The sequence below is a fragment of the Lepidochelys olivacea genome (assembly GCF_965140295.1).
Source record: "Lepidochelys olivacea isolate rLepOli2 genome assembly, chromosome: 1".
NCBI classification, from domain to species: Eukaryota; Metazoa; Chordata; order Testudines; family Cheloniidae; genus Lepidochelys; species Lepidochelys olivacea.
Window position 1 is genome coordinate 199,813,177 of NC_140411.1, and position 13,789 is coordinate 199,826,965.

Sequence of the window (13,789 nt, forward strand, 5' to 3'; positions counted from 1 at the left end):
AACAACTTCTTTTTAATATTTTCAGCAAATTATGAAGTAAAACAAAAACTGAGTTGGCTCAGAATCAAATTTTCATTTTGACGTTACTGAAACATTTTGATTTTTCAGTCCGGTCAAAACTATTCATTCAGTGAACTCGACACATTGACTAGTTTCAGGTCAACCAAAACTATGTTTTTCAGCAAATAAACTATTCACTGACAAAATTTCATCCAGCTCTAATTTGAATTAGAAAAGGTGATTTTAGTGTGAATGATCAATCTGTCCTCAAAAGCAACACCAACACATTTCTGTTTACAATCGTGACCTACTTATGGTAACTTTCAAACTACAGTGTGTGCCATTATTCAACAGATGAACAAAAACAGTTACATAAGATCATAATACTATCAGAATAAAGTTATAACACCGGACAAAACACAAGTAGCAGGTGTGCAAATACAAAATGATCACTCAAACTCTGATTTAAAAATGCAGAGGTATAAAATGCTTTAAAACTTTAACTTCTTGCACATTTCAGTTGCCAACTGCTGAAAATTCTAAAAACTGCCTACTAAACAGGTAAAAAAATATTTGAAATATGCAATTCAGTGAACATATACAAAAAGAAAAGGAGGACTTGTGGCACCTTAGAGACTAACAAATTTATAATTTTAAATGTTAGTCTCTAAGGTGCCACAAGTCCTCCTTTTCTTTTTGCGGATACAGACTAACAGGGCTGCTACTCTGAAACCTGAATGTATACAGTTATAGAACTATCAGAGGAGGAGAATGAGTGATTTCTGAAAACTGGAATAACACGGAGCACTCAGAGATTTTAAACAAAATAAAGTAAAATAGGGAGCCTGGTAGTTTGAGAGTTTCTAACATTTAATAAGTGATGGTTATTAAATTCCAATTCAATTCTTTCAGCTAGAAACTGAAGACGAAACACAGATTTCTCTCAACCTGAAAGACCCAAGAATGAGGGAGAAAGGTAAACAGTGCCAGCCACTTAAAACTAAGTAGGATTTGTTTCACTCACATCCATAATATTTTCAGCAGCCTCCATTTCATGATTCAGAATTGCTGAAGTAAATGATTTATAGTAACTGAAGTAAGAAGTGACCCATGCTTTGAATGGAATAGTTCAGAATATTTATGGGTTTAAAATGAAGCGCATTATTATAGAATCCCATAACAAAGTAAGAGATATGTAGTATCTGAAAGTACTCTAGACTGAGTGTCAGTACCGCTTGCCTATAACAGACACATTGCACAGGTCATAAATGAGGGTACTCTGCTATCCCTCAGTTCTCCACCGGACCACCGGACCAGGGGGATGAGGTAGATGAGGCTTTCTTCCGGCAGCTCACGGAAGCTACTAGATCGCATGCCCTGATTCTCATGGGTGACTTTAATTTTCCTAATATCTGCTGGGAGAGCAATACAGCGGTGCATAGACAATCCAGGAAGTTTTTGGAAAGCGTAGGGGACAATTTCCTGGCGCAAGTCCTAGAGGAGCCAACTAGGGGGGGCACTTTTCTTGACCTGCTGCTCACAAACCGGGTAGAATTAGTGGGGGAAGCAAAAGTGGATGGGAATCTGGGAGGCAGTGACCATGAGTTGGTTGAGTTCAGGATCCTGACGCAGGGAAGAAAGGTAAGCAGCAGGATACGGACCCTGGACTTCAGGAAAGCAGACTTCGACTCCCTCAGGGAACGGATGGCCAGGATCCCCTGGGGGACTAACTTGAAGGGGAAAGGAGTCCAGGAGAGCTGGCTGTATTTCAAGGAATCCCTGTTGAGGTTACAGGGACAAACCATCCCGATGAGTCGAAAGAATAGTAAATATGGCAGGCGACCAGCTTGGCTTAATGGTGAAATCCTAGCGGATCTTAAACATAAAAAAGAAGCTTACAAGAAGTGGAAGGTGGGACTTATGACCAGGGAAGAGTATAAAAATATTGCTCGGGCATGTAGGAATGATATCAGGAGGGCCAAATCGCACCTGGAACTGCAGCTAGCCAGAGATGTTAAGAGTAACAAAAAGGGTTTCTTCAGGTATGTTGGCAACAAGAAGAAAGCCAAGGAATGTGTGGGCCCCTTACTGAATGAGGGAGGCAACCTAGTGACAGAGGATGTGGAAAAAGCTAATGTACTCAATGCTTTTTTTGCCTCTGTTTTCACTAACAAGGTCAGCTCCCAGACTGCTGCGCTGGGCATCACAAAATGGGGAAGAGATGGCCAGCCCTCTGTGGAGATAGAGGTGGTTAGGGACTATTTAGAAAAGCTGGACGTGCACAAGTCCATGGGGCCGGACGGGTTGCATCCGAGAGTGCTGAAGGAATTGGCGGCTGTGATTGCAGAGCCATTGGCCATTATCTTTGAAAACTCATGGTGATCGGGGGAGGTCCCGGATGACTGGAAAAAGGCTAATGTAGTGCCAATCTTGAAAAAAGGGAAGAAGGAGGATCCTGGGAACTACAGGCCAGTCAGCCTCTCCTCAGTCCCTGGAAAAATCATGGAGCAGGTCCTCAAAGAATCAATCCTGAAGCACTTGCATGAGAGGAAAGTGATCAGGAACAGCCAGCATGGATTCACCAAGGGAAGGTCATGCCTGACTAATCTAATCGCCTTCTATGATGAGATTACTGGTTCTGTGGATGAAGGGAAAGCAGTGGATGTATTGTTTCTTGACTTTAGCAAAGCTTTTGACACGGTCTCCCACAGTATTCTTGTCAGCAAGTTAAGGAAGTATGGGCTGGATGAGTGCACTATAAGGTGGGTAGAAAGCTGGCTAGATTGTCGGGCTCAATGGGTAGTGATCAATGGCTCCATGTCTAGTTGGCAGCCGGTATCAAGTGGAGTGCCCCAAGGGTCGGTCCTGGGGCCGGTTTTGTTCAATATTTTCATAAATGATCTGGAGGATGGTGTGGATTGCACTCTCAGCAAATTTGCGGATGATACTAAACTGGGAGGAGTGGTAGATACGCTGGAGGGGAGGGATAGGATACAGAAGGACCTAGACAAATTGGAGGATTGGGCCAAAAGAAATCTGATGAGGTTCAATAAGGATAAGTGCAGGGTCCTGCACTTAGGACGGAAGAACCCAATGCACCGCTACAGACTAGGGACCGAATGGCTAGGCAGCAGTTCTGCGGAAAAGGACCTAGGGGTGACAGTGGACGAGAAGCTGGATATGAGTCAGCAGTGTGCCCTTGTTGCCAAGAAGGCCAATGGCATTTTGGGATGTATAAGTAGGGGCATAGCGAGCAGATCGAGGGACGTGATCGTTCCCCTCTATTCGACATTGGTGAGGCCTCATCTGGAGTACTGTGTCCAGTTTTGGGCCCCACACTTCAAGAAGGATGTGGAGAAATTGGAGAGAGTCCAGCGAAGGGCAACAAAAATGATTGGGGGTCTAGAACACATGACTTATGAGGAGAGGCTGAGGGAGCTGGGATTGTTTAGCCTGCAGAAGAGAAGAATGAGGGGGGATTTGATAGCTGCTTTCAACTACCTGAAAGGGGGTTCCAAAGAGGATGGCTCTAGACTGTTCTCAATGGTAGCAGATGACAGAACGAGGAGTAATGGTCTCAAGTTGCAAGTGGGGGAGGTTTAGATTGGATATTAGGAAAAACTTTTTCACTAAGAGGGTGGTGAAACACTGGAATGCGTTACCTAGGGAGGTGGTAGAATCTCCTTCCTTAGAGGTTTTTAAGGTCAGGCTTGACAAAGCCCTGGCTGGGATGATTTAACTGGGAATTGGTCCTGCTTTGAGCAGGGGGTTGGACTAGATGACCTTCTGGGGTCCCTTCCAACCCTGATATTCTATGATTCTATGATTCTCCGGCTATGCACTTCTCATTTTTCAGCAGAGGATCTCAACAAAAGTTAAGGATGTCGATTAGTCCTCAGAGCAACTACCCAGAGCCAGGAATAGTACCCAAGAATCTAGGAAACAAAACTCCTAGTCCTTTGCTCTAACCACTAGTCCACACTAGTCTGATTAATCAGGGGTGGCTTGTTTGAAAGTGTTTGTACAAGCGAGAGAATGCAAGACACTAGTCTAGAGTAAGGAAGGCAGTGTTTGAGAGCACACGTTGCTGGATGCAACCCTCCTCCTCGAAGGAAATGCTGCCCACCCAGCAGACAGCACACCAGGATTTAAAAGCAAATAATTTGGGGGATGCAGGAAGGGAACACCTTTACCGCCGCTCAAATGCTTTTAAATCGGAGCTCTCGTGCAGGGGCCGGCGGCATCTGCTTTGAGGCACGGACCGATTTCTTCCCTCCCCACAGCCGGTACAAAGTTTTAACATATATTAAGCAACCCCTTACCTATCTTGGTCTGTTTCTTTGCAATCTCTTCCTCCCGCTTTCTTGCCCGTTTAAACTTGAACTGAGACCAATCTGCGGCTGGTGCCTTGCTCTTCAGCCACCTTTACCGTCCAGCTGTGCGCCGAGTCCCCGCCGCCTCCCATCTCCGAGTGGGAGTGAAACATTAACACCCCCTTGCCCCGCGTCCTCTTCGCAGCCCGTAGAGAACGCCTCAAATTGTCGTCTGCAGAGGATGCGGGCCCCGCCGCAGCTGCCCAGCTGTCCCTCAGCTGGCTGCACCGCTGGGCGCTAAAGTCCAGCGCCGCCTGTCTGCACCGCCCCCCGATTGCCTTTCATTGGGAGCGCTGCCTTCTCGGCGCCTTCCCATGGGCTCCCGGCGCCGTCAGTCTCTGGGCTCCCGGGCCGGCGTGCAGCACTCAGGCCAGCCGCCCTCTGCAGGGGGAGGGCGGGGACGGCGGAGGCTGGAGTGATGTGGCACTGAGCGGCGGGGCGGGGGGAGCGTCTGGGCAGGGGCGCTTCTCTGGGCTCTTGAATGTGTGCAGAGAGCCAATCCCGGACTGCGGGCTCACGGCACGGTCTCTGCCCCCCGGGCTCAGACATGTAAACTGGCAGGCTCACTCCTTTGCAGTTGGGAAGGGGGTGATGGATTTTGCAGGGCGTTTCAATCGGACACTAGTCCTGTATCTCTTTCATTTGTATTTTACTCACAGGTATGGCCACAGGGGGCCCAATAAGGGGGCCCAGCCTAGCCCAACCTCCAAGACCTACCAGCCTGTTGGTGCCCTCCTTTCAAACCACTGCAGGATTTAGAGTATTTGTGGCACCTTAGAGACTAACCAATTTATTTGAGCATAAGCTTTCGTGAGCTACACGCAAGCTCATGCTCAAATAAATTGGTTAGTCTCTAAGGTGCCACTAGTACTCCTTTTTGCGAATACAGACTAACACGGCTGTTACTCTGAAACCCGCAGGATTTAGGAATTCTCACTGCTGGTTGCCCCTTTGCGCTCGTTTGAATAGTCACAGGTTGGCAGCGCCTAGCACAGTTTAAGTGCCTCAGGCACCTCTGTTTTGGGGTCAGCTCAGTTACTAGTCCTGGTCTACACTACCAAGTTAGGTCAATGCAAGGCAACTTACATCAGCCTAACTCTGTAAGCGTCTACGCTAAAATGTCGCTCCCACTGACGTAACTTGCTTGCTATGCTGACCTAATAACTCCACCTCCATGAGAGGTGTAGCGCTTAGTTTGACGTAGTTATGTTGATGCAGTATCAGTGTAGACACTGTGTTGATTACATCAACTGTTGCTGCCTTTTAGAAACCATCCCACAATGCCTGTACGACAGACAGTTAGGGCTTGTCTACACTACCAGGCAGGGTCTATCTAAGAGACGCAACTTCAGCTGCGTGAATAGCATAGCTGAAGTCAACATACGTAGATCTACTTTCCACGGTGTCTTCACTGTGGTAAGTCGACAGCTGACGCTGTCCCGTCGACTCCGCTTGCGCTTCTTGTTCTGGTAGAGTACCGGAGTCGATGGGAGAGCGCTCAGCCGTCGATTTATCATGTCTATACTAGACGCGATAAATCAACCCTCGCTGGATCGATCGCTGCCCGCTGATCTGGCGGGTAGTGTAGACAAGCCCTTAGATTGGTGCAAGTGCTCCTGGTGAGGATGCGCTCCAACAACACTAGAAGCACAGTGTGGACATACAAAAGTGATTTAATTACGGCGGTGGCTGTATGTCAATGTAACTTAGGTTGACATAATTTTGTAGTGTAGACATTCCCTAAGAGATGCTTTCTTTTCACAGCTGGCTTTTTTCCAAAGTAAAATGGAATATAGCACAAAAATGACACTTTCTTGCAACTGTCACCTCTCCTGTCAACCTGTGGAACTCATTGCCAGGGTACGTTGTGAAGGCCAAAACTATAATGGGGCTCAAAAAATAATTAGATAAGTTCATGGAGGCTCAATCCATCAATGGCTATTAGCCAAGATGGTCAGGGATGCAACCCCAAGCTGTGGATATGCCTAAACAGCGAGTGGACAACGGGATGGATCACTTGATGATTACCTGTTCTGTTCATTCCCTCTGAAGCACCTGGCATTGGCCATTGTCACCAGACAGGATACTGGGCTAGATGGACCATTGATCTGACCCAGTATCGCCGTTCTTTTGTTCCTATCCCCCCATTCTCTCTGGTTAATTAGCTAGAAAAGTGACTTTGTTTATAATAGAAGTGCCTTTTCTAGATCATAAAGATCTTTACAAAAGTAGGCAAGTGTTATTGTGCCCGTTTTACAGAGGAGGAAACTGAGGCACAGAAAAATTAGATGATTTATCCATGGTCACACAGAAAATATATGGCAGAGCCAGGAATAGAACCCAGGAATTATTATAAACTGAAAAGTCTGTTAACAGCATAATAATACATTATACTATAAAGGATACCTTACACTATTTGCACAATATCAGCTGGCAGAGACTATCAACACAGTTCAAAAGCCTTAAACAGAGAGAGTTTCTCTTTGCAAGTGTTGACCAGGAAATTCTGGTAAACAGGTATTTTAAAAAGTCCCTGCTTAGAGCCAGCAACACACAAGCTGGAGTGGCCATCCCTCTCCTCCAAGGTTCCCGGAATAGCCTATGATGCTAATCTCACCTCTTCTGCCTACTAAATTATCTGTTTTATGGGGCTTTCCAGACTAAATCCTTGCACCCCTAAAACTGCCCTCATTCAAGTTCTCTGCCTCTAAACCTTATTAAGAACCCCAACCCTTCCTATTTGTGGGTGGGTTTAAGATATTTGGGGAGAAGGTTAATGCTATACAGATTCATCCTGGATCTAGCAGACATTCTATTACATGCTTCTGTTTGATTTTGTGCCTATGGTTGTCCCTGGATCCTTTTGAGAGGGCTAAATCCATACCCACCTCTCTAGTATACTACTATGAATATGCTTGCTTGCATATAACATTGTATAAGTAGTTGCTGCAGGTGCCTTTTATATAATTTTATTTGGCAAGTGGAGTTGCCCTTCCAAACTGCATAGTGATATGAGCATTTACCAGAACTCCCACCTCACTCTAAGCAGAGTTTCAAGTTGTCCACAGTTTCAAATGAGGGGCAAGTCTGCCATGTGCAGTCAGAATTTAATAAAAGGTATCAACCTATAAGTGAGAATACAATGTTAATTGTCTTCCCCCAGGTCATCTAATCAAACCACACTATAAGTTGGCAAATCTGTTGAGAGTACTCGACAGCTGGATCCAACCTGTATGGCATCCAGACCTGTTTTCTAGTCACAAGGTACTTCTTTAGCAGTTTATTTTAAAACTGACAGCAGAGTGCTTCTCATGTAATGATACTGTCTCTGCCTAATGGATATCCTTCTGCTGCTGGGGAGTTTTCAGGCAGGCTAAGCTGCTTCAATCTGAGTGCATTTACCTCATCTGTTTACCAGTTGTCTGATGAGTCTGTGTTGGCAGCAGTGATCTCTGCCCTTCTGGGATTCACCATCTTCATCTTTACACTCACCTCTTTTCTTTTCCTTTTAAGCAAAGTGTTTCCCCCTGTGAGAATACTCTAACCAGCCGGGCAGCAAAGGATTCTGCACCCCTAGGGGAGTCTGAATGCTCTTGTGGTATGTGTTACTGTAAAAACCAAAAAGTAAACAAGAATATCCTGTAGCGTCTTTAGTGCAGGGGTAGTCCATTATTTTTTGTCAAGGTCCAGATTTCTTGGTCAAGGTATGGTCAAGGTCCAGACACCAGGAAAAATTAAAAAAAATAAATAATGATAATAATATGTAAATTAAAAGGTTTGGGGGTCCATTCAAAAGCATCTGGCAGTCTGGATTTGGCCCATGGTCTGCCTATTGACTACCCCTGCTTTAAGGTCTAAGGACTAGGAGACAACAGGGCTTCCCTTAGCCAAAGTAGGAATATGATTGTTTTAGCTAAGTCCAAAGAAAGGTCAAAAGCACAACTAATTTCAGCCAGGTACGGGAGGCCCAATGCTTCTTAGCTCTCCTCTCAGTTACAACTAACCCCAGAACACAGGGTGCACACCTTCCTCTTATACAGTGTGATGGCAGGGAATTAATTCCACACAGTTGATCCAACCTTGCTACACCTCCGACCACCCAAAAATCCTGTACTCACAGAAGGCAACCGTGTTTCTTTCTCTAGCTAGAGGGATAGGTAAGCTCATTTCTGCCAACCTCTGAATGGGTTATATACTCATCATGATCATATTTGGTTAAATGAAGCAACAACAATTATTTAAAATTTTTCTCACTTAAAAGAAGAATCCAGGGTAACATAAGACGTATTCTGTTAAATAATTACAAAGACGGACAAATTCTTTCAAGACAGTTTAAGCATGTAAAATCTACTATATAGGTAGAAAATACTTGTAGGAGTGGACTAGACAACCTAACTTGTTCAAGATTATCCTCTACAATACAATAAAAAGTGTAAAATAATGTGATCGGTTATTAAGGCTATGTGACTAATTTGTAGGGAATAATTTAGTGGATGAATTTCACCTTTTTTCTGCTTGCAGAAAGTCGACAACATGATATTGAATCCCTCCAGTGAACTGGTTATTCAAACTTGTCTGACTTTTGTTTTGGTTTGGCTTTTTTCTGATTTTTAACTTCATGGTATGAAGAGTTCTGTGCGAGTATTCAGAATGTGAACTGCATGGGCTAGATCTGATTATGATAGCATATTATACTGTTTCCGTTCCCTCATTGGATGACTATGCAATCAGACTATGTACCTTCTCCAGTATGGTAAATCCTATTAATTCCATGTGATTTCAACTATCAGATTTCCCTTTCTCAAATGCCCTTAAAATAAAAAGTGTGGATTATAAAATGGAAGAGCAAGCTACTCAGCCATATGGAGCTTCACTTCCCACTATGAAAGTGTCCAGTTTGGTACCGATGAGACTTCAGCTTAAAGGAGTCTTACCTGGACAGTGTACAAGAACATAAAAAGGAAGCAGATTTTTCTCAGTGAAATGCCAATATAAACACTGAAAATTAATGAAGGCAAATTGAACTTCATTTCTGTTGGCTGTAGCTTGTATTACACATGGGTCAGAAGCATACAAATTATTAGAAGTAGAAAAATTGTACAACATTGTGAAAATGGTGTGTTCTCTCTCTCTCTCTCTCATGCTTGAGATTTGATTTAGATCAAAATTAAAAAGTTTAGTGATCTCCACACAACCTAGCCCCCCATGACAGTTTACCAGCATCACAGCCTAGTCACACAGCCTTTACTTCACTGGATTTTTTGCTACAGTAACACAACCTAAATTGATATAATCCAGAATGAGGACTTTCTCTGCATTTTCTCTTCCCAGCTGCTGCTCTGATGGTGGGCACCAGAACTGGGAGCAGGGAGACTGTCTCTCCAGTACCATCAAACCCCCTCCTGCTGGCACCCAGGCAGCATGGAGGAGACCAATGAAGCACACTGGTTCAAATACATAAGGGTGAGGAGCATGAGCAAGAGCTGGAGGGAGAAGAGGAATAGGGGTCAGGAGCAGAGAGAAAAGAACAAGGGCAAATAAACACTGGAAGACAGAACCTGGAATTGAACCGTGGAGTCATGAATCTCAAAAGCCCTCTGATATCAGCCAATACCTGTGGCCACTTGCATAGTGGTTGGTCCACATTCACAATAATAGCCTATTACTGTTATAATTTATATTCTATTAACTCAGGTGGCAGTGGTTGTGCTGTGGATCTAAAGGTTCCAATCCTCCTGAAGTTTCCATATGTTGGAATTTTTTTTCTTCCTAGTTTGCTTTTTTAAAGACTTAGGAATCACTTCCCAAAATAGCTACATGAAGAGAAAGTTAAGGTTGCAAAGACCAGCACTTAAAAGTTAGGAAATACCAGATATACAGTTGCCTGTGCAACCTTAACTCAGCCCCCTTGTGTGTGTGTTATGATACAATCTTTAGTTTCATAAATAATATACTCCACCCTCTGCCCATGGAACCTCTGCCTTATTCAGTGCACAGGATGAACCTGCTCTGATGAAGAATCAGGGTTGTGTAGTGAAAGGAGCTGTTGTCTGTTGCCCCCCTCGCTTATTTATTGCGAACACTGGAAAGTGTGTGGTGAGCGAAGCAGAGGATTGTAGCAAGAGAAAGGATAGCCTCTTGGCTAAGGAAGTAGAATGCCACACAGAAGAATTAGATTCTATCCCTCTCTCAGCCACAAAGTTCCTATGTGATGGTAGGCAAGTCCCTTAAACCAAAATGTTCACAGGTGGTCACTAATTGTGTGTTCTTGTTTTGAGTGCCCAATAAAAGACATCTGGGGTCAGATTTGCAGAAGTGCTATGTATGCATGACTCCAACTGAAATTATTTGGAGCTGTGCTTTCAACCTTATAAAGTGCAAAATACTCTTAGAAGAGTCTGGCCTGAGGTATATTCCAAAAATTATGGGTAATTTTGATCTGAATTTCTGTGACTCAGTTCCCCCTCAGAAAAATGGAGATACCACCTTACTCCAACGGTGTTGTGAAGGTTAATTAATGTTTATGAAGTCCTCATATACTACAGCTGAGAATACCATACAAATGCCCATGGAAAAATTAATATTTCTGTATTCAGACTGGGATGTGGATGGCGTATGGCAAATAAGGCCTGAAGCCACACACTGAATCAAGAGACCCAATTTGTTCTCTAAGCACTGGAGAGAGGGTGCTATGGGAGAGAAAATAGGATTTGATCATGTAATTAAAGATGGTATTATAATACAGTACATACATACAAAGGGACCATGTTATGGTTGGCAAGGCGATTTCAGTTTAGGCATTTCCTCACTTTGCAACCTTAATGTTATTTTAACCGTATTTTTATGATGCAGTTTCCTTTTCATCAGTGTTTTCTCCAGCCAGCTTTACCTCTGACTCACTAGCTGTCCTCAGCACGTACTTTTGGTGAGTCAGGAAAGCAGGCTGGCCAGAAGGGATATTGAGACGATATGAGATGTGTGTGAGCAGGGACCCAGACAGAGAAAGCAGAACCTGAAGGTTATACGAGGTTGAGTAGTGATTTGGAGAACATCAGGGAGGTTCCATCTGTGTGTGCGTAGCAGAGTAAAAATACTTTTTGGGGAGGGCCAGAGTAGTACTGTAACTGTGCAGGCAGCCAGGGATGGACAGAGTGCTATGTCTGTACATAGGCAGAGCAAAGGCTTCTCATGGTACTGCCACTAGAGCTGGGCAAATAATGGATGGTTCCATTCACTGGCGATTTAAATAAAACGTGGTGAGGTCCACATTAAAACAATTTTTCAAACATTTTGGTGAATCAAAAAGGAAAAAAAAATGTTTGGGGTCATTTTTTTTTGGTTTTGACAAAATGAAAAATTGCAAAGTGTTTAGATTAAAAGTTATTTTGAGCTGCAAAATCAAAACATTTCTGAAGTATCACAATGTTAGTGAACGTTGTGTTTGTTTGATGATGACAGTTTGGCAAAGCCAAGATGAATTCACAGAACGCTTGTCACCGAACCTGCCTTTTTTTTCACTAAAAAGTGGTAACATAAAAAAAGTAACCCAGCTCTAGCTGCCACCTCAGCTCCCCAGCATACCAGTGCAGCAATGCCATTGACAGCCCTTTAGTGCTAATGCCTCAGAGCAGAGGCTGGTGCTGCACTTGTCTTCCCTGCCCCCTCGCCCCCAAGCACTAGGCAACAATGCCAAAGGAGCCAGGTTTCTGCATAGGTGCATTAGAGAGATTCCCCTACTGCTGAAGGGGTAAGTGCATAGGGGAACAGAGGTGGTGGTGTTGAAGAATCCCTTAAAAAGGCCTATCCCTCTGTCAAGGTTCCTTCCCCACTCTGATCTCTAGGATACAGATGTGGGGACCTGCATGAAAAACCCCCTAAGCTTATTTTGACCAGCTTAGGTTAAAACTTCCCCAAGGTACAAACTATTTTACCTTTTGTCCCTAGACTTTATTGCTGCCACCACCAAGCGTCTAACAAAATATAACCGGGAAAGAGCCCGCTTGGAAACATCTTTACCTGCAAAATCCCCCCAAGCCCTACACCCCCTTTCCTGGGGAAGGCTTGATAAAAATCCTCACCAATTTGCATTGGTGAACACAGACCCAAACTCTTGGATCTTAAGAACAAGGAAAAAGCAATCAGGTTCTTAAAAGAAAAATTTTAATTGAAGAAAAAGTAAAAGAATCACCTCTGTAAAATCAGGATGGTAAATACTTACAGGGTAATCAGATTCAAAACATAGAGAATCCCTCTAGGCAAAATCTTAAGTTACAAAAAGGCACAAAAACAGGAATATACATTCCATTCAGCACAACTTATTTTCTCAGCCATTTAAACAAAACAGAATCTAACACATATCTAACTAGACAGCTTATTAACCCTTTACAGGAGTTCTGACCTGCATTCCTGCTCTGGTCCCAGCAAAAGCCACACACAGACAGAGAGAACCCTTTGTTTCCCCGCCCTCCAGCTTTGAAAGAATCTTGTCTCCTCATTGGTCATTTTGGTCAGGTGCCAGCAAGGTTATCTTTAGCTTCTTAACCCTTTACAGATGAAAGGGTTTTTCCTCTGGCCAGGAGGGATTTAAAGGTGGTTAGCCATCCCTTTATATTTATGACATCCTCAAAACTGAGGCACAGGGCATCCCCCTGCTGAACGAACAAGGTGTGAGTACTAACTTTGGGGTGAGTGAGTTTGTTTGGCTGTTTGTGTTTTTCTTTCTCTTTCAGGTTATTTCAGTTACTGGGTCAGTTGGGATTGTGTGTCTGGGGACTGTTTGAGCCTTTGTTCCCTGGATCATCCTTGATCATCTTTGATCAGCCTCAGTCAGCCTTGTGATCACCCTCTCCCTGTGTGATTAACGAGGGGGTAGGGCTGAGCTAGGAGAGAATGCCTTAAAAGCCAGAGGCAAAGTGACCAAGGGGAGCTAGCCAACAGGAGAGTTTGAGAGGGAGTTGTAGTTGTCATATAGTCACTATTGATAGGAAGGGCCGCATTGTCAGTGCCAACGCTGTGCCTGTCTCCTCCACCTGCGCCTGTATCCAGACAAAGAACCTAACCATGGATGCCTCTACCCAGATCCTGGTGTAGATTTGCAGAGACTGCAGCCTGCATTTCCCACTCACAGAAAGCCAAGTTGGGGGGACCATCCAGTGCGAAAGGTGCCTCCTGGTGGAATCTCTCAGGAAGCAGGTGGGAGAGCTACAGGAAGAGGTGGCTAGGCTGAGGAGCATCCAGAGAATTTACATGGAGACATCAAAGGCTGAGGAAGCTATTCAGCTACAGAGGATTGCTAGCATACCACCGGGGAAGGAGGATGTGGCTATGTCATAGGAAGGACACTGGCAGCTGGTTACTTCTGGCAGCAGGCAGCGTTCCACCCCAACTCCCAACCCACCCACCATGGGTGATGGAAA

At 44.4% G+C, this 13,789-nt stretch overlaps 1 protein-coding gene across 1 annotated transcript in view; it reads right to left on the bottom strand.

Moving 5' to 3' along the window:
• The window catches only part of TMEM45A (transmembrane protein 45A), a 38,995-nt gene extending 34,305 nt beyond the window's left edge, over positions 1-4,690 (bottom strand). The window contains exon 1 of the mRNA XM_084617172.1: positions 4,323-4,690. The gene's annotated coding sequence lies outside the window, so the exon portion shown is untranslated. The remainder of the gene's footprint in view (positions 1-4,322) is intronic.
• Positions 4,691-13,789: the final 9,099 nt, after the last annotated feature.